Source organism: Cryptomeria japonica, chromosome 9 (genome assembly GCF_030272615.1).
Source record: "Cryptomeria japonica chromosome 9, Sugi_1.0, whole genome shotgun sequence".
Taxonomy (NCBI): domain Eukaryota; kingdom Viridiplantae; phylum Streptophyta; class Pinopsida; order Cupressales; family Cupressaceae; genus Cryptomeria; species Cryptomeria japonica.
Window position 1 is genome coordinate 402880037 of NC_081413.1, and position 25185 is coordinate 402905221.

The following is a 25185-nucleotide window of genomic DNA, read 5'->3' on the forward strand; positions in this document are numbered from 1 at the left end:
GTTTACTCAAGAAGTTTCCATTTACTTTATTCTGCATGGGGAAAATATTATCAATGATTTAATTAAATGTATCCCTATGGAATAGGAACATATGACCTATCAAGCTAGTTGATTTTATTTATTTTTTATGTTTTGTGCAGGATACTATAGGCAAAAATTATATTTCTTGGGTGCATATTAACAAGAAGTATCCCTTACTCAAGAAATTTAATTTACTGTTTTGATATTATAATTTGATGATTTTCAGGAGCACCTTGGTAAAAGAAATCTTGTTTACAACATTTGATACGATAATAATAGTTTTCAATATTATCTTTTGAAATTACCTTTGGAGAGGTTATAAAGGGATATATTTTATCACAAAGGAAGTTATATTTTATAAGTTCTTTTACCATGGTTAAATCTTTAATTTGATGACCTAATAAATTTTAGCATTTTGATATTATCATTTGATCATTTATATTTTTCACCCTAAGTGAATAAAATGGAACATGTATATATTAGGGTTGATTTTATGCAAGATCAAAACATGATTATTATTATTTTAGAGAAAATGTATTTTTACCATAAGTAAAATGATGAAAAGCATTTATTTATTTAAGTGATCCTTCCATATGCATTTTATTTTCCCTAAGTTTATAAATTGAATATATTTATTAGGGTAAATTATTTAAATCATATAGTTAATGGTTTGATTGGTTTTTTGCAAGTATATGTTCTATATGATAAAATATGTCAAAAAGAATTGAAGTTGCCCTAAAAGGATGAAAAGGTATTGCAAAGTTGGAATATTTATCCATGGTTACCATTTTCCAAGGGAAGTATTATTATAAAGTATTTTACCTTCTGTTATTATTTGGAAATATATACTTGGGTAAATATTTTGTTTTATTATTTTCCCAAGTATTAAAATCACTTTGTAAAATATCCTCTTGATGATATACTTTGATTAAGGAGGATTGATCTTCCATTAGGAAAGGGATTATTAATCTTTCATAAGAAAAACCTAATCGAGAGTAATTAATTTTTTAAACCAATGCATTTGATTGGTTTAGTTTGTGTGCAGGATATTTTATCAAAGTTTGGTGACGAGGAATATCAAGGAGTTCAAGAGCGGAAGTGGAATTTTATCAAAGTGAAAGATTATAAAGAACATTATTAAAGCTTTAATTAGTGTGCATTTTAGGGATTCAAATATAATTATCTTATAAACAAAAGGGCGCGTCCTTTGGAAAAACAACTGTTTGTAACTCCCTCCTGTATGAGAAAGGGTGTGTCCTTTCACATATGTCTTTTAGATCAGGTATTTATAGGGAGTCTTTTTCAATTAAAAAAGAAAAGTGATCCAGAACAATTCACAATCGGTGAGGCTGCCAGTAGGGGCTATGGGATGTCTGTATTGGAGAAGTCTATAGGAATGGAAGTATCATTTTGAGCAATCATTGTGTAATGGAGTATCTGTAAGTGTAGCTATTGTATGCATTCACTCTCTAAAAATTAATATACAAGATTTGCTGTTTCAATTCCAGAATTCGTGTATACTTTTGTGTTGATGAATTTCATTTTGTCCTCTTGATAAATCTGATAAAGGGTTTAATACAGTGTGCTACCACAAGTTGTTATAATTGAATATAAGATTTGCTTCTTCATGTTCTTATAGCACTTAATGGAACCTCTGTATTGATAGTCTTGTGTTACAAGTTGCCTGAAAACTATCTCAAGAGTTTAATTGAATTATTTGTCCACAAAGTATCGTGCATATTCCTGGATAGAGGCACTGGTTTGTTATTTATTTATGAGATTTTGATTTGTATGCATAAGATCCTTATAGAGAAACATTCTTCCATATCCTATTTGAACTAATCCTTGCAGATTTCATTCAAGCCCTGAAAGCATTTCATTTTCAATATACAATATCTTTAACATACACTTTTATTCATATTCAGTTTTCAGTTTTCAAAGTATTCAGCTAAAGCACATGATATAGCGTAGTTGCAGAACACTAATTTCCCAGTTGTGTAAACTTGCTTAGAGGCTTAAATCCACATTTAAATAACTCTTTTGTGCTTGAGAGGGAAGGGTACACCCGCCTAGGTCTTGTGGAGCCTAAAGTGCAGAGGGATTTGGTCTTCGACCATCCCTGTTCATTGGCCAAGGCTGACTGGATTTCCTAAGGAGTTGGCAAGTCTTTGGGTTTTCCAATCTGCAGTTTTGGGTACCAACACATCACACATTGACCTTTTCATCAACGAGCCTTTGATCTCATTGGTCAGATATATTCTGCATCACCCAACAGACACAAGTTTATCATAACTGCCACTGAGTACTTCACTAAGTGGGTAGAAGTAGTTCTGCTCATTAAAGCGACCGATAAACAAGTAGCTCTGTTTATCCTAAACCATATAATTTGCAGGTTTGAGATACCTTCATCCATCGTGACTGACAATGGAGGAAAATTCAAGAATAAAGATCTGGACGAGCTCTGTGAGAAATTCAAAATTAAACAACACTAGTCATCTGTATATTACCCTCAAGGTAATGGACAAGCTAAGGCATCTAACAAAAACCTCCTGACTATCTTACACAGAACAATGAACAAATCTAGGAGGGATTGGCATCTGCAGCTCAATCTTGCATTATGGGCTTACAGAACACTTGTATCAGAACACCTACTGGGGCTACACCTTTTCTTTGGTGTATGGGTCCGAAGCAGTATTACCTATTGAAGTGGAAATACCATCTCTAAGACTTTCTTTGCAAGGTCTTATTAGTGATGAAGACTACAAAATAGCTAGATTGCAAGAGCTCGAATTGCTGGATGAACGTCGGCAAGTGGCGTTTGATCATCTCAGAGTGTATCAAAAGAGAATGTCTAGAGGATACAACAAGAAGATTCGACAAAGATAATTTCAAGTTGGTGACCTAGTTATGAGAGAAAATCTTAAAAATCAACAGTTTTGAGACAACAAAGGGAAATTTGAACCCAACTGGCTGGGTCCCTACATTGTTATTGCAGTCTTCGGCTCTGGTTCCTATCAGCTCTCAACATCGGAAGGAGAACAAATCCATGAAACGATTAACACCATCCACTTGAAGAAATTTCTCACTTAGCATTCTCTGCTGCAGCAACCTGTACAACTGAAAAATGTCCTAAAAAAAAATCTAAAAAATTATAAAATGTCCTGAAAAAGAAATCTAAATTTTATAAAAAAAGCCATAAAAAAAAGAGAAAAAGAAAGAAAAAAAAAAAAAAAAGATAAAATGCCCTGGTGAAAACCTGGTAAACAGGTGTAGCGTCCTAAAATTGTGACACTTGCAATTTCGACTGCATTTGGGTCTTCACGATGGCGGCGCAACATTGAACCTCAATGGAGACCCCGAAACCTGTTTACGACATCAAAAACTGCATCTTTCTGCACCTTGGCCTGATCCTCCTTGCACCCTACTGTCCCGGGAGGTGGGACCATGGCGCCCAACGCCCTAGTCCCTAGCCCTATTTTGGGCCCGGTCTCTTGTTGGGCATCGGGTCTTTAAGTTTGCAATTTGGAAAATAATGTTCCTGGGTCGGCCTAAGGTCGGAAAAATTAGTCTCCTAACCCTAATTGACAAGTATATAAACTACATTTCCTCTCCCAAAAAAGAGGGAAAAACATATGTGTGCAAGACGCAGAAGCGATAGGCAAATATTCAAACATTCAAGCATTCAAGCATTCCTTCAAGCAATTGAGCATTCTAAGTCTCCATTCAAGGCTAAGTGTTGCATTCAAGACAAGGATTCAACCATTTGAAGAGGAGATCACTTACAACCTACAACATACAACATCATTACACCTTCGCATGTAAGAATACAAACATTCTTACAACAAGGTATCAGTACTTGATTACATTACAAACACTTACATTTACAGCATTCTCATTTCTTGGTTAATTCCAAAATCGGGGTTTGACCTAAAGGCAAACCCCTAATCCCTAACCCCCCAATCATCCTCTCTTTTCTCTGTGTAGGTGCAGGTACGCGACTATAATTGAAGATCTAGAATCCTTGTGCAGAGACGAACAAATCCCCCTTCATTTCACGGATTTTTCGGAGGACTGTGTGCACTCCGGGAGCCATCGTCCCGTCAACTTTCGCTCAAACTTGCAGGACAACATCGTCTCAACATTTTACTGCTAATTTCAGGTCTGTAGCTTCATCCCGTGTCCCAATCTCCATCTACAAGTGAATCTTTCTTACTCTACATACACTCCTAGTTCAATCCTTCTATCTACATTCTTTACAAAAGAGGGTATCCTTGATGTCTCCACCCTTGAAACTCATTTAGAATCCAGTCTTGCATTGTGTGGGATTGGATCTTGTGGGTTTCAACCCCTCTTTTGAATGTAAAGTCTCTCCTAAGTGAAAACCGTCAACCCTAGTGACCTCCTTTCTCTCTCCATGGAGTGGGGGAACACCTAGGGTTCGATTTTCCGCTTTACATTTTGGTGAACCCGACGTGAACATCCTAATTCTGATTATTCATGGTTAGATCTGAAAAAAATAAATTTGCTTCCTTAATTACATTTCCATGTTTGATCTTTTGCAAATTTTAGAGGTTAATGGCATAAAAACCCTAAATTTTCTTTTTAGTAATTGAGCTTGTGAAATGTTTAATTGCTAATGCTTGTTTCAGATCTACCTTTCTATTGCAAATTGTCAAATCATATTTGTACTTTAATTCTAAAAATTAAGTGGTTAAGTGTCAAAACCCTAATTTTTAAAACCCTCTTGATTCAACCTTTGACTGATGATTTCATTGATCAAAACACCTCCAAATCAGCTGTAACTTTGGATTCCGCAACAAAATCACAATATCTCTCATCCCTGAAAATTTTGAAAAAAGTTGCGAGGACCGTGTGCACCCCGAGCGCCATTGTCCCCGACATTTTTTCTAAAATTTCGGTAGCTAGATCTTACTGTATTTTTCTGCTAGAATCCAGAATCTTGGCTGATTTCATCAATTCTAACACTTTCAAAATTAAAGTCAAAGTTGGTCTAGTAATTGCTTGGATAAAGGCTTATAATCATTCAAAAATTGTTGAAATTGAAATTTTGTGTTAAAATTGTGTTTCTTACTGTCCTAAATCTGAAAAGTGTGTTGGCATTCATTCGAAATTTCAGTGCTTTATTCAAATTTTGCAATTTGTGACTTTTGAAATTAAGTGTTTAATTGCAACAACCTGGATTTCCACTTTCAAAATTGAATTTTGCATGAAATTGAGTCAACTTTTAAATTTCAAAACTTGCATTGCTTTCAGTATTCCCTCTAAAATCATAAAATTCAAAATTTCAGTTTCCCTCTCTTTTTCAAAATTCAAATTTTGCATTTTTCAACAATCTTGGTAGGGTTCAATTTTGAGATTGCAACTTTAAATTGGCCTATCTACAGATTGTATAATCACTCAATTTTTTCAGATTAGCTTTAAAATCATCATAACTTGCATCCCTGAAAATTTCAAAAAAAGTTGCGAGGACCGTGTGCACTCCGTTCGCCACGGTCCCCGACATTTTTTCTGAAACTTCGGGAGATTGTCATGATTGCATTTAACAGCTTAAATCTAGGAGATTGACTGATTTTATTGAAATTTGCTACTTCTAAATTCGAAAATAAATTCAAAATCTTCTCTCTCTCTCTAGTGCATGAGTTTTACAACAATAAGCCCTACTTACACTATTCCCGTTAGACGAAGCCTTAGAATTAAGTCTTTCCAAGGTTTAATTATCGAGGAGATGGAACCTAATTTGAATGGCCTTTTTAATGAGGACACGGGTAATTGCTCTAATCCTCTTAATGATGAAGAAGCTCTCCATGAGGTTTCTGTAGAACAACTTTCAAAATTGGATAACCAATTTGATGATTTTCAGCGATGGATGTCTCAAGAATATCCTGATAGTCAAGCTCTTTCATTAATCGAGGGTCTAAAACGTATGGTTCAAAGTGATAAGAATGGAATTGATATTTTGCATAGTATTGCACACATCATGGATTCGAATGTGATGCCTATGAAGAGTTGTGCCGAAACTTTAGGTTATACACAACCTCCTACTCAAGTCAATCATTCTACCCCTTTGACAACTTCTATTGCTAGTATACCTACTTTTACATCAAACATAATGACTACTTTGATACAAGACATTCCACCTATGATCACCAGCCATGGGGGCAATCCTTCTTCTTCAATCAACCCTCTTCCTTCATTCAATCCGACTTCTTCATTCCTTCCTTCAATGAGTGTTCCTATTACATCTCCACAAATGAACCTGGCGCAAGGGGGCAATTCATTTAACCATTCCATTCCTCCTTGTAGTGTTCCTTTTTCCCAATTATCTCCTATGACTAATCATCATAGTGTCCCACCACCTTACTCTCAATCAATACCTTCTTTCAATAACATAATACCTCCATCACAATCTAACATGTCTAATATGAACTCTTCGATTGAAGTGACCCTTAACAATCTTGCACAAACTGTCTCTTCTTTACAGCAACAAATTGCCTCTATGAACCAATCTAAGTTTAGTGTGCCCACATTTGATGTTGCAAGCCCACTTTCTCTTGACATTGTTAGAGCTATCCCCCCTAAGAATGTTGAAATCCCGCAGTTGGAGCTTTATAATGGTAAAGGTGATCCTCTAACACATGTTAAGACCTTTCAAACAATATGTACTGATTTTGCTCATGACCAAAGGTTGCTTGCAAAACTGTTTACTAGAACATTAAGAGATAAGGCTCTACAATGGTATTGCTCGTTGCCTTCCTATTCTATTACTTCTTTTCAACAACTTGCAAATGCTTTTATTCAACAATTTCAAAACAATATAGGTCCTAAAGTTACTTTGATTGATTTAATGCATTGTAAACAAGGTGTTAAAGAAAAAGTGACTGATTTCATTGGTAGATATAAGCATTTGTGTGCTCAAATTTCTTTTCCAGTACCTGACAATGATATTCAAAGAATCTTTATTTCTAATTTACAAAAAGATATTAGAGAAAAACTTCTGTTTTCTGAGTTTACTTCTTTCCAACAGTTGTGCGCAACTCTTCACAATTATCAACTGACTGTGAGTCAAATGGAACAAGCAAATCCTATGGCTCCGAGTGATAAGGGTGATAGTAGTCAACAACCATTTGAGAAGTTTAAACCGAACAGAGAGTTCATTAAGTTCAATGAAAACATCATCAACAACAATGTGAATGCAGCATCAGGTGTGCCTCCTATTTCTAAGTTTTTCAAGAAAGAAAGGAAGTTTACTCCTTTGAATGAATCATTGCATAGTATTATGAATAAGTTATTGGAACAAAATGTGCTTACTCTCCCTCCTATAAAGCAAATAGATCCTGCAAAGATTAATTCACCCTATTTTGATAACAAATCTTTTTGTTAATTTCATCGTCAACCGGGGCATGATACTGAAAAATGTTTTGCTTTAAAGGGTAAAATTCAAGATTTGATTGATAATAATACTATCTCTGTTTCAGGTGTGAATGATAAAGGCAACACATCTGTAGCTCCTCCTAACCAAAATCTTAAGATTTTTATTGATCCATTACCTTCTCATACCTCTAATGTGATTGAGACTAACGATTCCTCTTTCTCACCTGATGGTCTTGTGTCTATGACTCCGAATGTGATTAACTTTGTAGAGCAGCAGAAAATCCCTAAAGAACCTTGCATCACATTTTATTCCAGTGAAACTATCAGGGCACCTGATGGTCCTTTATATATAATTGCAAAAGTCAAGAATACACCTTGCCGTGGAGTCTTATTGATCCTTCTTGTATGGTTAATGTCATTACTGAAGAATTTCTTTTTACTTTGAAATTGAATCAAGTGATCTATGACAAAACAAATGTGGTTGTGAAATTATTTGATGCATTTTCTTCTGCTGCAATTGGTTCTATTACATTACCTATTGAGGTCCATAACAAATCCCTTGATGTCAACTTTGCTATTATTCCATCATCCGAGCAATTTCGTGTGAAGCTAGGCTATCCTTGGCTATCTTCCATGAAAGCTATTGCTTCTCCTATTCACAAGTGTTTGAAATTTCCCCATAATGGTGAAGTTGTTACTATCAATCATAGTCTCTTTAAACCTACTGAAAGAACTTCTAGCGTTCCTATTGATTATTTTTGGCCTAAACAATTTCAATCTCTTCCACCGCGAAGTGATCATCTTTTCAAATCTTATCAAAAGTGGAAAACACATATGATCTTATCTCTAAGTGAACCTAGAACACCCAAACTTGATATTCCTATCATTCTTGAGAAGGAAGTTCTTCCTTTGAAAGATAAAACTAATGTCTTTCCTCAAGAAGATTCCCAACCCATCCCTATGGATGTGACTATGTCTATGACTAATAAACTTTCTAAAGGTAGACCTATACCTCCTCGTCATGATGGACTTGGTCTCCTTCCTAAACCAGATATTCCTCCTTTATATGGAGTAGTTCCTCCTCCTTCCTTTTATAGAGAGAAGAGACCTTCCTCTTCTCCTATTGTCCAATCTAAGAGACCACAACCTAAACACCCAAGCGATAAGGATGAGAACATTCCTCCTCCTCAATCTTCTCAACTTCCTACTACGACTAGATGAAATCGTTCTGTGTGTGAACGCCGACGAAAGCGTCGTCTTAGAGCTTGTGTAGCTATTTCTCAAACTTTGCAATCCCCAAAAACACCTTCAGCTAGTATTATTTCATTTTCTCCTTTGCCGAAAATTGAGCCAAAATCTCCTAAACATAAGATACATGATGGTTTTGATCCTGTGCGAGTTAAAGATCCTATTTTTATAAATCTTGATGATGATATAGATGAAAATGTTACTCCTCTTCATTCTGATAGTGAATATGAATATGTTGATGTTGATAACCATTTATCTAACGAATTTTCTAAAGCACTTATCCTAGCTCCTAGACAAGAACAACGTGGCTTGGAACATGAACATAGCCCTTGTTTGGATCTTGTGATAGCTCCATCTACTGTGTTGGATGTTCCTCCTCTAGCGTGTTTCTTGCCTTCCCGAAATATTGATCAGCAAGATCGGGGGGGTGGATAACGTGCTAGACTAGTTCATTAGCATAGCAGATTCTCTCCTCCTCTCTTGATCTCTTTTGTTACTTCTTCTATGTGTTATTCCCATTCTTCTATTTGTTGTCCTTAGTGTTGTCTACTTGAGGACGATGCAAAGCATTGAGATCTCTTTTGGTCTCTCTCATGTTGACTCAAAAGACACGTGTGTTCCCTTCTTCTAGGTGACCTTCCTTGATTGGGGAATGAAGAACAATTATGCATACATACATATGATATACATGAATTATCATACAACATACTGACCTCGAGGAAAGTGAAGTCACCTCGTGCTTTGTGTTTTGTGTCTATTATCCTTGGGTTTATCTCACACTTGGGGGCTAAATCTTTGTGATAACATGCTCCTTTCCCTTCTCATTTCTTATGTGTATCACTACCTTAAAGCAATCACCCCCAATGAGGTGTGTGCGATCGCTTTAACGTAGGGGGCATACACCCCATTCATATCTCTTCAAGATACTTGAAAATCTCTTGGCGAACTTAGCTTTGCCTTGAAATTTTTTGGTATTTTTCTTACATGACTCATAGTGAGGGAACCTTACTACTGATAGTCATGGTTCTCCCTCGTGATCTTCCCTTTTACTGTCGAAGTCGTAAGATCCTTAGTCCACTGGGGGCTTGGTGTATCTTGCCTCCTTGACGTGGTGAAAGTCTTTCAATGTTGTTTCCTTGTACTTTACCGGAAGTATGGGCATACACTTATACTCCCGTTAAAGTGGGGGCTAAATGTAGCGTCCTAAAATTGCGACACTTGCAATTTCGACTAGATTTGGGTCTTCACGATGGCGGTGCAACATTGAACCTGAATGGAGACCCTGAAACCTGTTTACGACATCAAAAACTGCATCTTTTTGCACCTTGGCCTGATCCTCTTTGCACCTTGCTGTCCCAGGAGGTGGGACCATGGTGCCCAGCGCCCTGGTCCCTCAGGACCATGGCGCCCAGTGCCTTGGTCCCTGGCCCTATTTTGGGCCCGGTCTCTTGTTGGGCATCGGGTCTTTAAGTTTGCAATTTGGAAAATAATGTTCCTGGGTCAGCCTAAGGTCGGAAAAATGAGTCTCCTAACCCTAATTGACAAGTATATAAACTACATTTCCTCTCCCAAAAAAGAGGGAAAAACATATGTGTGCAAGACGCGGAAGCGATAGGCAAATATTCAAACATTCAAGCATTCAAGCATTCCTTCAAGCAATTGAGCATTCTAAGTCTCCATTCAAGGCTAAGTGTTGCATTCAAGACAAGGATTCAACCATTTGAAGAGGAGATCACTTACAACCTACAACATACAACATCATTACACCTTCGCATGTAAGAATACAAACATTCTTACAACAAGGTATCAGTACTTGATTACATTACAAACACTTACATTTACAACATTCTCATTTCTTGGTTAATTCCAAAACTGGGGTTTGACCTAAAGGCAAACCCCTAATCCCTAACCCCCCAATCGTCCTCTCTTTTCTGTGTGTAGGTTGCAGGTACACGACTGTAATTGAAGATCTGGAATCCTTGTGTAGAGACGAACAGATCCCCCTTCATTTCGCAGATTTTTCGGAAGACCATGCGCACTCTGGGCGCCATCGTCCCGTCAACTTTCGCTCAAACTTGCAGGACAACATCGTCTCAACATTTTACTACTAATTTCAGGTCTGTAGCTTCATCCCGTGTCCCAATCTCTGTCTACAAGCGAATCTTTCTTACTCTACATACACTCCTAGTTCAATCCTTCTATCTACATTCTTTACAAAAGAGGGTATCCTTGATGTCTCCACCCTTGAAACTCATTTAGAATCCAATCTTGCATTGTGTGGGATTGGATCTTGTGGGTTTCAACCCCTCTTTTGAATGTAAAGTCTCTCCTAAGTGAAAACCGTCAACCCTAGTGACCTCCTTTCTCTCTCCATGGAGTGGGGGAACACCTAGGGTTCGATTTTCCGCTTTACAACAGGCACCTGGGTAAAAAAAAAATGAATCTCTACCAAGCAGGTGAAAACCTGGAAAATAGGTGCCTCTTGTACTCAAGCACTCCGTCTATCAATGCAACGTTGGCATTCCCGCTTTCATGTATCTACGCTTTCGCTTGTACATATATTTCAGTCACTTTTGTGACATCCTGATTCATTGGATCCCTCATGGCTTGAAACTGATCAATGTCCTAGTCTAGGTTAATCGACATAGCACATTACATGTCCTAAGCAGTATCAACCAAGTCAACTTTACGTCAGTGAAATCTGGTCATCCAATCTGAGTTCGTCAACTATCTCTTGAGTATTGAAGAGTTTTATCATTGAATACACAAGCAAAACAACATAACGAAAAAGAATCACTAAACAGTTTGAGCTATGCATGGAAATTTTCTTTGTGTGTTGTATTTTATATTGGTTTTAGATTATTATCCCTCTGAGTAACTTGAGGAAGTCTATCTTGACTAAGAGGAGCAAGGATTGGGGTCATAATATTTTTCTTTGTTTTCTGCTTGTAGGAATGATTTCAATGATCTAGAAACATCTAATCAACTGGGTGTCTATGATAAGAGCCTTCACATCAAGGTGAAATTGCCACACATACCTCGACTCTGCTTATTTGTATGCTATAGGGAGGTTCAAATCATTTCTTTGTCTGTTTTGAGGGAATTTCTTTATCATGCAATCCAGGTCCTTGCGAAATCTGTCCAAGGATATGAACGAAAAAAGGGTCATTGCGGACAAGATAATTAATATTTCACATGAAAAGGAAGGAACTCTAATCTGCCTGCTATGTTTTTTAATTCTTAGTGATGAAACTTAAGCATTTCAAATCCAGTGACTAAGTTTAGGTTGCATTTCATTTTGCATCTCATTTTGCATCTCATTTTGCATTTCATTCTGTATTTTGTGAATTTAGAGTGATTTCGGTATGGTAATGATCTCTTTATCTTCTGAATGAGAGTTGGAAGCATCATCATTTCTTAGCTAAGTGGTCTCTTCTTCATCACTTCTTCGATCGAGTACTTGTGTATTGAGATGTTTAGCTGCATACATTAGCATTTTATATAGATTCATACATTCATTATCACTCATTTACATTTATCTTATTGCATTAAAAAACAAAAAAAATGGCACTACTCATTTTCATTCATTCATTTGCATATGAAAAGAACCAAAAAAAAAACATCTATATTCATTTGCATTACATACATCCATACTGAAAGATATGCATACATATAGAATAAAGCATATAGAAAAACATCTCATATATCGATCGACACAAGTATAATGAAGTCAAATCAAGATCTCGTATATATAATCATCAATATCCCAGAGTACAAAATAATGTCAACGAACATATACAAACTCCCATCGGAGAAAGAATCGTAAGGGCTACAAAAAATGGGTGTCTACAAAAAAATCTCAGAGCTACAAAAAGAAAATCTATCTCTCTGCCTCTCCCTCATCGCCAGGTGGTGGAGGAGGTGAAGCCTGCTGACCCGGATCCTGCCTAGGTGCCCGAGCTCCCTCCAATTGAGCCATATACTGAGAATATGGTACAACCTACTGCGCTACTGGAACTGCTACACTGTAAGCCACAACATAATAGGCTTCTCGACTCGTTTGATGAAGAACCTCCTGCCACAAACCATCTCTCTCTACCCTCATCTCTGCTAGCTGTCGGTCTTGCTCCGCTAGCTGAGTCTGTACCACTGTCAACTATGACTGCAGACCTTCCAAACATGTTCTCATCGATCGTGCTGTATCAACCTTCCTCCCTCACAATCTCTCCACCCCCATCTCCTCCTCCATCTCCACCTCTAGATCCACCCTGCTCCTCCCGTCTCTGCTTGACCTGTCTCAAAGCTACTTGCTCCTCCTCACCTCCACTCTCAAGCACCCTCACTCCGCTCAGTCTCATGCCAATAGTCCCTAGGGATCCACCCTCTCCTCTCTGCTGCCTACCTCCAGCTAGTACCTTGCTATTGCTAGCACCAGGATCACCACCTGCCCACCTCAGAGCCTTGACTCTCTATCCTTGCCTCTGTCCATGTCCTTGTCCCTGTGTGGGGGCATCATCCTCTACCTCCTCTATGTGAGGTGCCTGCTCAGCCGGATCCATAAATCTCAGGAAAGGATGCTGCTAAAACCAATCCATCTACTGGGGCAATACTCCCGCATCTACAACATCATCCATATAGTCCCATCTGAGTCGCTGTAACCTAGTCAGCTCCCGCATACCTAGGGCATAAGATAATCTCAGTGCCCATCCCTGCCTCTCCTCATTTACATAACGCGTGTATGTAGTGAAATCCTGCGAGATCCCCTAAGGTCTACCATACTGCCTCATCACCCGACTAACAACAAACCGCTTGACCACTATCTGTGATCTACTTATGAGAGGTCGTGTCATGAAGAGGTCTCTGCGCACAACTCTCCAATCATCCCAAGGCTCCAGACCCCTGTACGGTCTCCATATAATGACTATCAAGTCGTCCAGCTGTCGTCTCCAATAATCTATCTTGCCTAGATGGGACTGAGTCACATATCCTAAATATCTGTATACGATGGGCTGACCAGGATCCCTACCGTCATTCACAATCGGTTTGCATATAGGGAGATGCTCCCAGACCCATACCTGTAAAATAAAAAATCTTGCAGCCATACTCTTTCCCTCCCTATATATAATCTCATGCATCTCGTGATACATGTGTGCCAATATACAAGAACCCCATCCTAACCTCTGGGGGTGCTCAACAAGCCTATCCAACATCCTGCCCCATCCACACAAAAATACCTATTGTCCCCTTTTCGAAATAAGAAAACAACCGATGAAACCTGCCAAGACGCAAGCCAATGGAGATTCCTCACTGTACTTGGTCATCATAACGTCCCAACTGATAGAATGTGTTAGAATATCAGGATCCCTGAAAAACCTGTCTAACAACTAGTAACCTAGGAAGCTGCACTGCATCATAATCAACCTTATCCCTAGCAAAAGGGATACGGAGAATCCTGTAAACGTCATCGGGAGTGATCATCATCTCCCCAACTGGCAAATGAAATATGTTATTTTCTGAATGGAACCTCTCAACTAATGTCGTGAGCATACTGTGATTCACACAGATATCGGGTAACTCAAGAACATGAGTCAATTGTCACAAATCAATATGTTCCCGGTCTACATCTAATAACTGATGCACTAATGTCATCATTAGTGGATATACACATCTGAACAACACATGAGGCAATCGAACCTGCAAAAAATCAAACAACAACGCACCAGGAAACATTTCAAATAAGCCTATAAGAGAAGTAAAACATCACGCAAATCCAACTACATCAACTGCAAAATCAAAATTTCAAGTTTTCACCTTCAAAAATACTTACTGTTTTCCATACGACATAACACAGTAGAGGCAACAACTCGTACGAGTTAGGAATAGGCCTAATACGACAAAAGACTCTCATATGACATAAGACTAGCTATAGAACGACAAAATGGGCTCTTTTGAAGGTTATCGTATGACACAAGGGTAGTTGTAGTAGGACAAAACTAGTAGACTTAAACGAGAAAACAAACTTAATCAGTTTGTCGTACGAGACAAGATCCTGTCTTGCACGACAAAACGAAAATGACCGACTTCTACATCCCAAAAATTAAAAATTCAACAAACAAATTCAATTTTGAAATGATTAACAGGCTTAAGATTGATCACTTACCGCTGGCTCATAGTTTCGTGGTCGATTATGTCATCTTTGGTGCTTGAATCAATGTTCATGAGTGGGAACCACCATTTTTCTTCACAGAAGGCTTTTTGAATTTTTAAACTTGGGAGGTTAAAATCAATTGAAAATGACACTTTTACCCCTTATATAGCCAAAACCCTAATTTTTCAACTTGCTCCGATTGACATGAAAATTATACCCTTAGCTAATTTGCCCATCTTGATTCCATTTTCGGGATCAAAATCAAAATTCAAGATCATTTTTCTAGTCAATTTCACACAATTTGGACCACTTAGCGCTTTTCATCAAAAGTTCATTCTTTCTTCAAATTGAGCTCAATTTCTTAGTAATCAATGCTGAATCTTAATTTTATTCTACAAGACAACTTTGCGCTCAATTTCTCAATCAACGCCAAATTTTCAAAAATTCCTTTGAATCATTCCTGCTCAAATAATTATCATCGCCAAAAATTGCCTATAATCATCATGTACCCTCGCTATCTTTCGATTTCACTCCCGAGGGGGCATACTCATGACCTTATGACCTCACATCTTCGAAGTCGAGAAAATTCTCAAATCTTCATCAAAAGTTGAGCAAAATTTTTTTTCAACAAAAGAAAATCAAATTCTTATTACTAAGGGGCATCTTAGCTTCATCGCTTCATATCAAGTTGAGATCTCTCGATCATCTGAATCAAATCAATCACTAGGGGCATATTAGTTTCATTGCTTTTCTTCAAGCTAATATTTATCTTCATCTGAATCAGTTTCTTAACATTAATCATTTTCATCACTTTTCATCAAGCTGATTATTCGTTTAAACTCAATAGAAATTTTAAAGAGTATCTTTTATCACACGCTTGATCTAAGTAGCTGTTCAGTTTCATCGCATCAAATCAAGTTGGACAGTTTATCTTCGCTCATCGTGTCTTGATCCATCAAGTTCAAGATCAATTTTATCTTTGCTCACTGTGTATAGATCAATCAAGTTCTAGATAAGTAAGATCCGCTTCTTGATCAATCAAGTTCACGTTTGATATCTTTGCTCTCTATCATTCCTAGTTCAATCAAGTTCGGGATCAGTATCGCTTTAATCAACTCTGTTCAGCTTCATCGCTTCAAATCAAGCTAAACACCTCACTCTTCATCTGGTCCGTGATCAATCAAGTTTAGAACTGGTATCTCCTAGACATCAACTATTCTTTGAACCAACGCGCTGCTCGCACATTAATTCAAAGGGGCAAATGGAATGCCCTAAAAATGGTCATCTAAACCATGGGCCCCTAATCTCGACAACATCACCAAGGTCCTAACCAAAGGCAATTAAATCAATCTTGAGCATATTAATTAATTCTTTAATCATCAAATGTCACATGGCAAATCAAATACTCAATATTGATTAAATATTTATTTAATTAATTAAATCATTCCAAGAATATCTTTTTGATCAATTATCCAATTTAATTTATTAAATATCCTTGCATATTTAATTAATTAATAAATTTGTCATTTAACCATGCAAAAAAGGAATAAATTTATTACAAAAGAGGAATTAATCATACAGAAAGAGTTAAATTGAAAATAAAATAAAAGAATTGAATTGAGAGAAATCAAACTTGAGATATTATTTCTTTTTCTAAATTGAGATTAATTTGAAATCAGAAAAGCAATTAAAAGGAATTTAATCTTTCTCTAAAATTGGGACTCAAATCTTTTCAGAAAAAGAAGTTCAATTGCATTGAAAAGACTCTTTTCTTGAATAAATCAAAGAATTATCTATTTTTATCACAAATGCATCGAATTAATTAAATCTTATTTCCAATGCAAACTTGAACTTCTTATTTAAATGCATTTCAATTAAACTATAATTGGCATCTATCTCAAGGTTAACTGAATCTAATTTCTCAATTATTTCAATTAATCCTAAATTGTGCTTTTTCTTGATCTCTCTTGTAATTATCTATAAATTCAGCCTTCAGCTCTCATTCAAATCACCCTGGAGATTTGTTATTATACAGTTTTTGCTTTGGAGTCATTAAATATATTGTGCTTGCTTTTTGAGATTATTTGCATCTTAGTTTAGCTTTTTTTCCACATTTAGTTTATTCATGATTGCTTGAATCCATATTGCTTGAATTCATTATTGCTTGAATTATTCATCCATCTTGCATCCATTTAGCTTAATTTCATGCTCATATAGATTAAATCCTTCATCTTGGTGTAGTCTAGTCACTGGTAATGCTTATAAAAATATGAGAGAAATCTTATACTTGCATCTTTTAGAAGGCAATTAGTCGATTTGTTATGGTTGTATTATTCATGCTTATATTTGTCTAACCATACATGTAATGACTTAATTTAAGTTTGTGCCTACATCTATCATACTTATTTCATTTTTTCGCACACACAGCTTTAACTCTGGTTCGATGAGCCCATAAGGCGTACCTCAACTGATTGTACCAATCCCTGGGATTTTTCTCAACTAGTTTCTTAATTACATCTAAGATATTCTTATTTGTGGATTCGGCTACCCCATTACCTTGCGGATAGTAATTAGACGAGAATTTCAATATGACCTTATACTCATATGACCATTGAATTAATTTTGCAGAAGTAAAAGCAAGGTCGTTGTCACATACCAGAGCGAATGGCATACCAAACCTGGTGACAATGTGTTCCTCAATGAATTTCAGAACAACTTCCGCAGTAACATTCCTACATGCTATGACCTCTGTCCATCAGGTGCAATAATTTGTTGCTATGAGAATGAACTTATGTCCTGCAGACGAATTGGAATTAATGACACCTACGAAATCAAATGCCCATTGGGAAAATGGTCTTACCTCAAACACTGGTTGGAGAGGCATGGCAGTATTCCTCTCTCTGGAAGCTGCGGTTTGGCATGTATAACAATGACGAACATGTTCATGAGTATCTTTAAAAACACTAGGCCAGTAATAGCCATCCTTCAAAATTTCATGGGTAGTGGCATCTGCTGACCCATGACTTGTACCATACTTCCTATGGAATTCCTCGATCATTTTATAGGCTTCCTGATGATCAAGATATCGAAGGTAAATACCTTCATAGTTCTTCCTATAAAGTATCAAATCCTTGATCATATAATTGGCACTTTTGAGCCTTAAAGCTCGTCTTTGCGTGGCTGTCAATCCCTCAGGACACTTGTTATTCAACAAGATAAAAACCAAATCAGTTTACCATGGGTCTTGAGTGAATGACTGCAATGTATACTGCTGGTATTGGATTTGAGGGATATCAGTTGCCATAGCTTGAGACAGACCCTAGCCTCTAACTAAACTCATTGGATGCATCTCTAGATAAAACTCTTGTAAAATAGCCATCCATTTCCCTCAGCGTTATCCCATTTTTGATTACATAAGTAGTGACTTAACTTCTTGATTAGGTACAATTGTGTATATTTTCCTCCTCAAGATATAATGTTTGAATTTATTAATTGCTCTCACTAAAGAAAAAGCTTGTTTCTTAAGAGCAAAATATCTTACCTCAGCACTCTTAAAATGGGAGCTCATGAATGTGATGGGTTTCTCATCCCCTGCTTGCCTTTGTGTCAGAACAACAACGCTTGAATGTAACAAAGAAAAATAGTTATATAAAATGGAAAAGTATAGTCAGGACTAGTCAGTATAGGAGCTTCTACAATGGACCTCTTGATTTGGTCGAACGCCTCTCTTGATTCTGCAGTCCATTCAATCTTATCATCCTTCTTCATCATTTCATTTAGTGGCTTGACTATCTTTGCAAACCCAGTGATAAACTTTCTGACAAAATTGATCTTCCCGAAGAAAGATCTCATCTCCTTTTTACTTCCAGGCATCTGCAATTTTAACAATGCATCTACTCGATCCGGGTCTATGGATATCCCTAATTTAGAGATTACATGACCGAGGAGCTTCCCTTTAGCCTCCCCAAACACACACTTTTTGGGATTAAGGGATATCCCATATATTCGACATCTTTCTAAGGCTTTGCAGAGGTGGTCCAGGTGATCTCCCCTGACTTTGGAGAATATTGTCAAGTCGTCCATATATATTATAATGCATTTTCCAATCAAATATTTGAAAGTTGTATCCATTTCTCTTTGGAATGTTGCTTCGACATTAATTAACCCAAACGACATCCTGTGGTATGCATAAGTTCCCCACTTCGTAGTAAATGTTGTTTTCATGCAATCTTCATGGTTCACCAAAACTTGGTTATATCTAGAATAGCCATCAATGAATGACATCATTTGTGAACCATTAACAATTTGTAGAACCTCATCCAAGGAAGGGAGCGGGTAATTATCCTTTTCTGATTCCTTATTGAGGTTGCAAAAATCAACACAAAGCCAAATTTCCCCATTCTTTTTCCTTACAGGCACTGACCCAAGTAGAGTGATAGACTGGGAAGATGATCCTAGCACTAAGCAACTTTTGTACTTCTTTAAAAATTAAGGGTTCGATCAATGAATTGACCGGTTGCTGCTTCTGTCTGAATGGCTTTGTATTGGGTTTCAAAGGTATAACATGAGTGATAATAGATGTATCAAAAGTTTTGAGGTCCTCATATCCCCATGCTATAACATCAATGTATTCTTTTAAGATTTGTATAATGATCTCCCTTTCATTGGGAGTGCAAATCTTGCCAATGTATACTATCTTCTCCCAGCCTTCTGGACCAATATTACGTGGTTCATATTTGCCAGCATCTAAATCCATGGTCAACCTTTCCTTTATTCTGGGGTCAGAGTCAAAAATCCTTTCTAGGGTGACCATACCTTTGGGAATGATATTTGTAGGCAAATTTATGACTTCTTCGTCACCCTCTTCATCAACATCATCTGATCTATCCTTTTCATAAATGATTTGTTCTTCAAAAGCCCCTAGATTAGCAAGGAAAGCTAGAATGTGTGTGGACACCTAAAATTGTCCAGTCTAATTAAATAAATATTTTATTTATTTAATTATCTAAGCTTAATTCTTCTATTAATTAAATAAATCCTTATTTATTTAATTAATTCATTTATCCTCTTCTAGCCTTATTTCTCATTTAAATAAATACATTTATCTATTTAAATTATCATTTTCCTAAATTAAATAAATATCTTATTTATTTAATTATCCTACTTCTTCTATTAATTAAATAAATCTTTATTTATTTAATTAATTCATTATCCTTTTCTACACATGACACATGTCATTCATCTCTTAATTCATACACTACCTACCCCTTTCATTATTTTATTATTTCTTCTACCTACCCTCTAATCTTAGCCGACCTCCTTTTACACCTCTCAATCTTATCCCTCCATTTCATATAGTGTCTTCTATATAAGGAGATGCTTCCTTCATTATCAAACCCTAATCATTCTATTCATCCTAATCAATCACCCTAATGAATCATCTTAAGGACTTGACTACATTACGATCCTACTTGCAACCACATTCTGTTCTTTGTTGAGCTCTTGTGCACATAAAATCTGAGAGCAAATATATCAAGCAAGATCAATGGAGATAGGAAGAATGGAGATCAAAACCCTATTGGACATGTGATGGTATAATCTTTGTGATTTCATGTGATTTGCATTGTCTTAGGTAATCTTCATATGTTATGGTGGATCTTTGTTGATTGTTAGGCTAGGATTTTGTGGTTGAATTCATTTAGTCTTTCAATATTGTTATTATTGTTATCCATTTTCACCATATACATTTTGGCACGCCCGGTGGGACTCTTGTCCCTTTTACATTAACATCTTTGTTGCAGATTTTTGTTTGAAGTTGCAGATCTGGCATTTTCGACAACATTTTTGACATTCCCGCGTTGCGCACTTTCGGATCGCGGTTTTGATTTTCAGGCACGTCTGTGACAACTTTATCCGCGTCTGTGTTTTGTCAATATTTCATTTTGCAGGTTCCAGGATAGGCGCGTCTGTGTCTTTTCTATCCGCGTCTGTGTTACAGAAGAGCGTCTGTGTTACAGGAGCGCGTCTGTGTTGCATTCACTCGTGTCTGTGTTGCATTCACTCGCGTCTGTGTCGGAAAGGAGTGTCTGTGATTTTTAGGAGCGTCTGTGCATCACAGAACCGTGTCTGTGTTATCCAGGCGCGTCTGCGTTGAGGGTAACAACGTCTGTGTATTTACTGTTTCAGAATTTGGAAGTTTTCATTGATTTGACTTTCGGGTTTTGTACTTAAGGTTTCAGATCTGGTTTATTTTCGGACTAACACTTTCAGATCTAGCTAACTAAATTGGTGCAGCTTGTCTTGGAAGCAAAAAAACGTTTTGTTGAAGGCCCCTATGTCACAAAGTCTTTTGGGTTTTTAAAATGTACCTAACTTGTGTGTTTGCAGGAAGGGGTGATTATGTCAAACAACCCAAACTACTAACAACTTTTGTTTCAGGTTCTTGGCTAGGGTTTTGAATTTTATTGTGTGCCTTGTTTTCATAGACTAGCAAACAATTCCATTGGTGCACTAAAATTGAATCATTGTCTTTTGTGTCTTGAGCAATAGGCTCTTTTTGTTTAATTCTTTAGAGGGCCTATTTTCCCGTGTGGTCATTAGGACTACTAGTGAGAAGAGGACGACCCAAGTGGTAGCGAGGAAAACCCACCTCATCCGAACCACTATAATCAAATGTATTCATAGTGAAAACTATGGATAACATGTGTTGATTAGTTCATACCGACACTATGTCTCCCCATAAACCCGTTTGATCAAATTTATTTGATCATTTGTAGGGCGTAACCCCTACCGACTGGGAGCCTTCTGTATTTACAGAGCTGAAAGTGCCGCATGTATGGCCACACGAGCGGATGCCCTTACTAGCACCATTTTGTTTTAGAGGCCCAAATCCTTGTAGTTGTTGGGGCAGGAGGTCGGACCTCTGGTAGCAGCCCACACACATACGGTTCTTAGTAGAGATACAAAGTTCGCCATGGGGAGTTTTCATGGGGACTGATGCTTGGCTGACCCGAGAAGTGAGTGCCGAGGGTGGAGCTAGTGAGGTCAAGCATCTAAGTATCCGCTTTGAATAGCGTAGCCTCGGGGGTAAAACCCCATGTGGGATCAACAACTATTGTCTTGGCCAGCCATAAGAATTGTGCTTGACTTATGTTAAACATTCAAACAATCAAGACCAAACAACAAAACATTGTGTCTTTTGTGTCTTCAAGTGTATGTAAAACAATTTTACATCAAACAACACACTTTTCTTGGAGTCATTTTGGAGTCTAAACACTAGCAAACATTGAGTCCTCATTAACACTGTGTCCTCTTGTCACGAAAATCAGTCAAACAGTCAGATTGAGTCAACAAAAATGACTTCACAGATTGGAAAAATTGCACAAATTTTACAGAAACGCATCTGTGTCTGTTTTAACCGCGTCTGTGTTGTCTAAGCGCATCTGTGAAGGGCAGAATAGCGTCTGTGTTTATAACAGCGTCTATGTTAAATAGAGTAGCGTCTGTGTCGGGTAACCGCATCTGTGCAGTATACAGTCGCGTCTGTGTCTAGAATTGAAAAACTGTTACAGTCCAGCAAACATAAACAGGAAAATCTCAGAATCGCGTCTGTGTTAAATAGAGTAGCGTCTGTGTTAGGAAACCGCATCTGTGCAGTATACAGTCGCGTCTGCGTCCAGAATTGAAAAACTGTTACAGTCTAGCAAGCAAATACAGTCAGTTTCGGAAATCTTGAGCTTCCTAGGTCATCTCTCTAAGGTTTTCATTGAGCATTCAACCTGTCTTTGGGTCTCACAAAGTCCATCATTGCTTTACACCTTACATTACATTCACATTTGTCTAAACTTGAGTCAAAAGGTCACTTGCTTGTCCTCACTATACTTTGTCAACACACTACATACAACAACACTTTGCTAAGTGGTCCCTCATCAAGGTTTCTTACCTTTGGGTCTCATTTGGTTTTACTTAGGGTCAAGGTCAGCTTACCTCATCAAGAGAAACTATCCTCTCTTTGGAAGTCACACCTACTCTACTACATACATACTTGGTCTTACACTTTGGACATTGCAAGTACACTTCAGATTCATTTACATTCCATCCAACTCTTGGTCTTCCATACTTTTTCCATTTTCAAGCTAGTCTCTCACATCTTGGTCAATACCTAGTTCATGGTTGAAACCCGTCTTCAAAAATCTAGGAGAGAAACTAAAGAAGCTCAAGAGTCCGCAAACATGAGTTCTTATGAGTATGACAATGACTTATTTTTCAATACTGATCACACTACATTACCTGACATGGAGGCTTATAGAAACATTCCAAATGTTGAGAACATGGACACTCTAAACAACAATGCTACACACAATGACAATTTGGACAACTTATCAATACATTCAGCAGATGTGGAGGAATCCATTATGAATCCCCATTTCAATCGATTGATTGAGGAGATAATGAGGAGGGATAGACAATACTTCTTACACATGATGGCACAAAGTGGAGCCAAGATAACTCATGATTTTGACATGTCTCAAATAATGGAACATAGACCTTTGCAACAACCTCACTCCAATAGGGATCAAAGGAGACCTAATAGTGGAGGAAATAGAGGACCACACATGGTACCTGAATCACCATCAGCTTTGCTTCAAAAACCAGAGGTCCCACATACACATGGTCAAACATATGATACTCACCTTCGCAGACCATTATGGAAATCTTATGGAGAAAAATATGCTCAATCACATATCAATGCTAAGGATCAACCACCAAAGCAATGGGATATTCCAAGGCATGCTCAAAATTTGGACACAAGGAAACCTCATGTCAAATTTGGGGGCAATACAATAGAACATGACATGCCTGTAAAGTATGGTATACATGCACAATATAGCTATGGTGTTCCTCAACATGAATCTATACCAAGTGGTCCATATACGCAGCATCATTACAGACCTCCTCCATATGAACATGTGTATGATCAATATCATCCATATATGCAACATGCACCTCCTCCAATGGGTACCTCAAACATAGGATATGGTCCAAGAAGTCAATCTCCACCTAAGAGCAATTTGGAACAACAAATCAGGGACTTACAAAAGAAAATGGAGGACATAAATACACCGAAGCCAACATACACAATGAGAGACATATGTCCTTATCCATTTGACAAGAGCATTCCAATGCCTCCATTTCCTACACACTTTGTGACGCCTAAATTTGACAAGTATAGAGGAAAAGGGGATCCTAAGGCACACATAAGACAATTTTTCACAGCTTGCATTGAGGTAGCAGCAGAAGAGACATATTTAATGAGATTATTCCCACAAAGCTTAGGTGATCAAGCTATGGAATGGTTCTCCCAACTTCCACCTGGTATTAAGTCATGGGGTGACCTAGCAGAAGCATTTATTCAACATTTCTCCTACAATATAGAGATAGACATATCAGTCACTACTTTGTGCAACACTAAGCAAAAAGAGGGAGAATCTTTTGCATCATTTTTACAAAGATGGAGAAATCTAGCCAGCAGATGCTCTTGCGAAATTCCACAAAAACAAATGGTAGAAATGTTCACCCAAAATGTTAATAAAGAGATTGGTTATGACTTAAGGAAAGCTTGTTTGCCCACCTTCAAGGACGTCATTGAAAAGGGCTTAGCAACAGAAAAGGTTTTAATTGAACAAGGAGTCATCAAGCTATTCAAGGAAAACAAAGATGACTTTAAAGGAAAAGACAAGCCAAGATTTTGGAATAAAAACAAGAACACAGTCAATGATGGTGTTGTTGATGCCAACACAGTGCGACCCAAAGTCATCTTTTCAGGATCAAGTTCTACAAACAATCAAGTGAATACTCAAACAACTTCCAGGTCACGAAGGAAGTACACTCCTTTGGGAGAACCACTTGAGTCAGTCTTCAAAAAGCTGGTGGCAAACAAAGTGATCACAATTCCAGATTTCCCGCCATATGAACCAAAGGTCAAACCAAATTGGTGGAATGATGATGAGTATTGTGAATTTCATAAAAGCAAGGGTCATAAAACAGGTAATTGTCATCGACTGAAGAATATTGTGCAAGATCTCATTGATAGAGGTGACATTGAGATTGAGGGACACTCATCCAATCAAGAACATGAGATGTTTAAGGAACCATTCCCAAAGCAGGACAATGGAAAAGCTAAAGTCACAGATGATCAAGCCAACTATACTAGAGCACCTTACAACTATGATTTAACTATCAATCATATCTCGATGGACAATCATATCTCTACTATTACCATTAAGGACAAAAACCCTGAGAATCCTCCCTAGCGACCCAAGATTGTCCTAAGAGGTGTTGGATCTTCTTCCGAGCCTACCTCTGAATGTCATGTT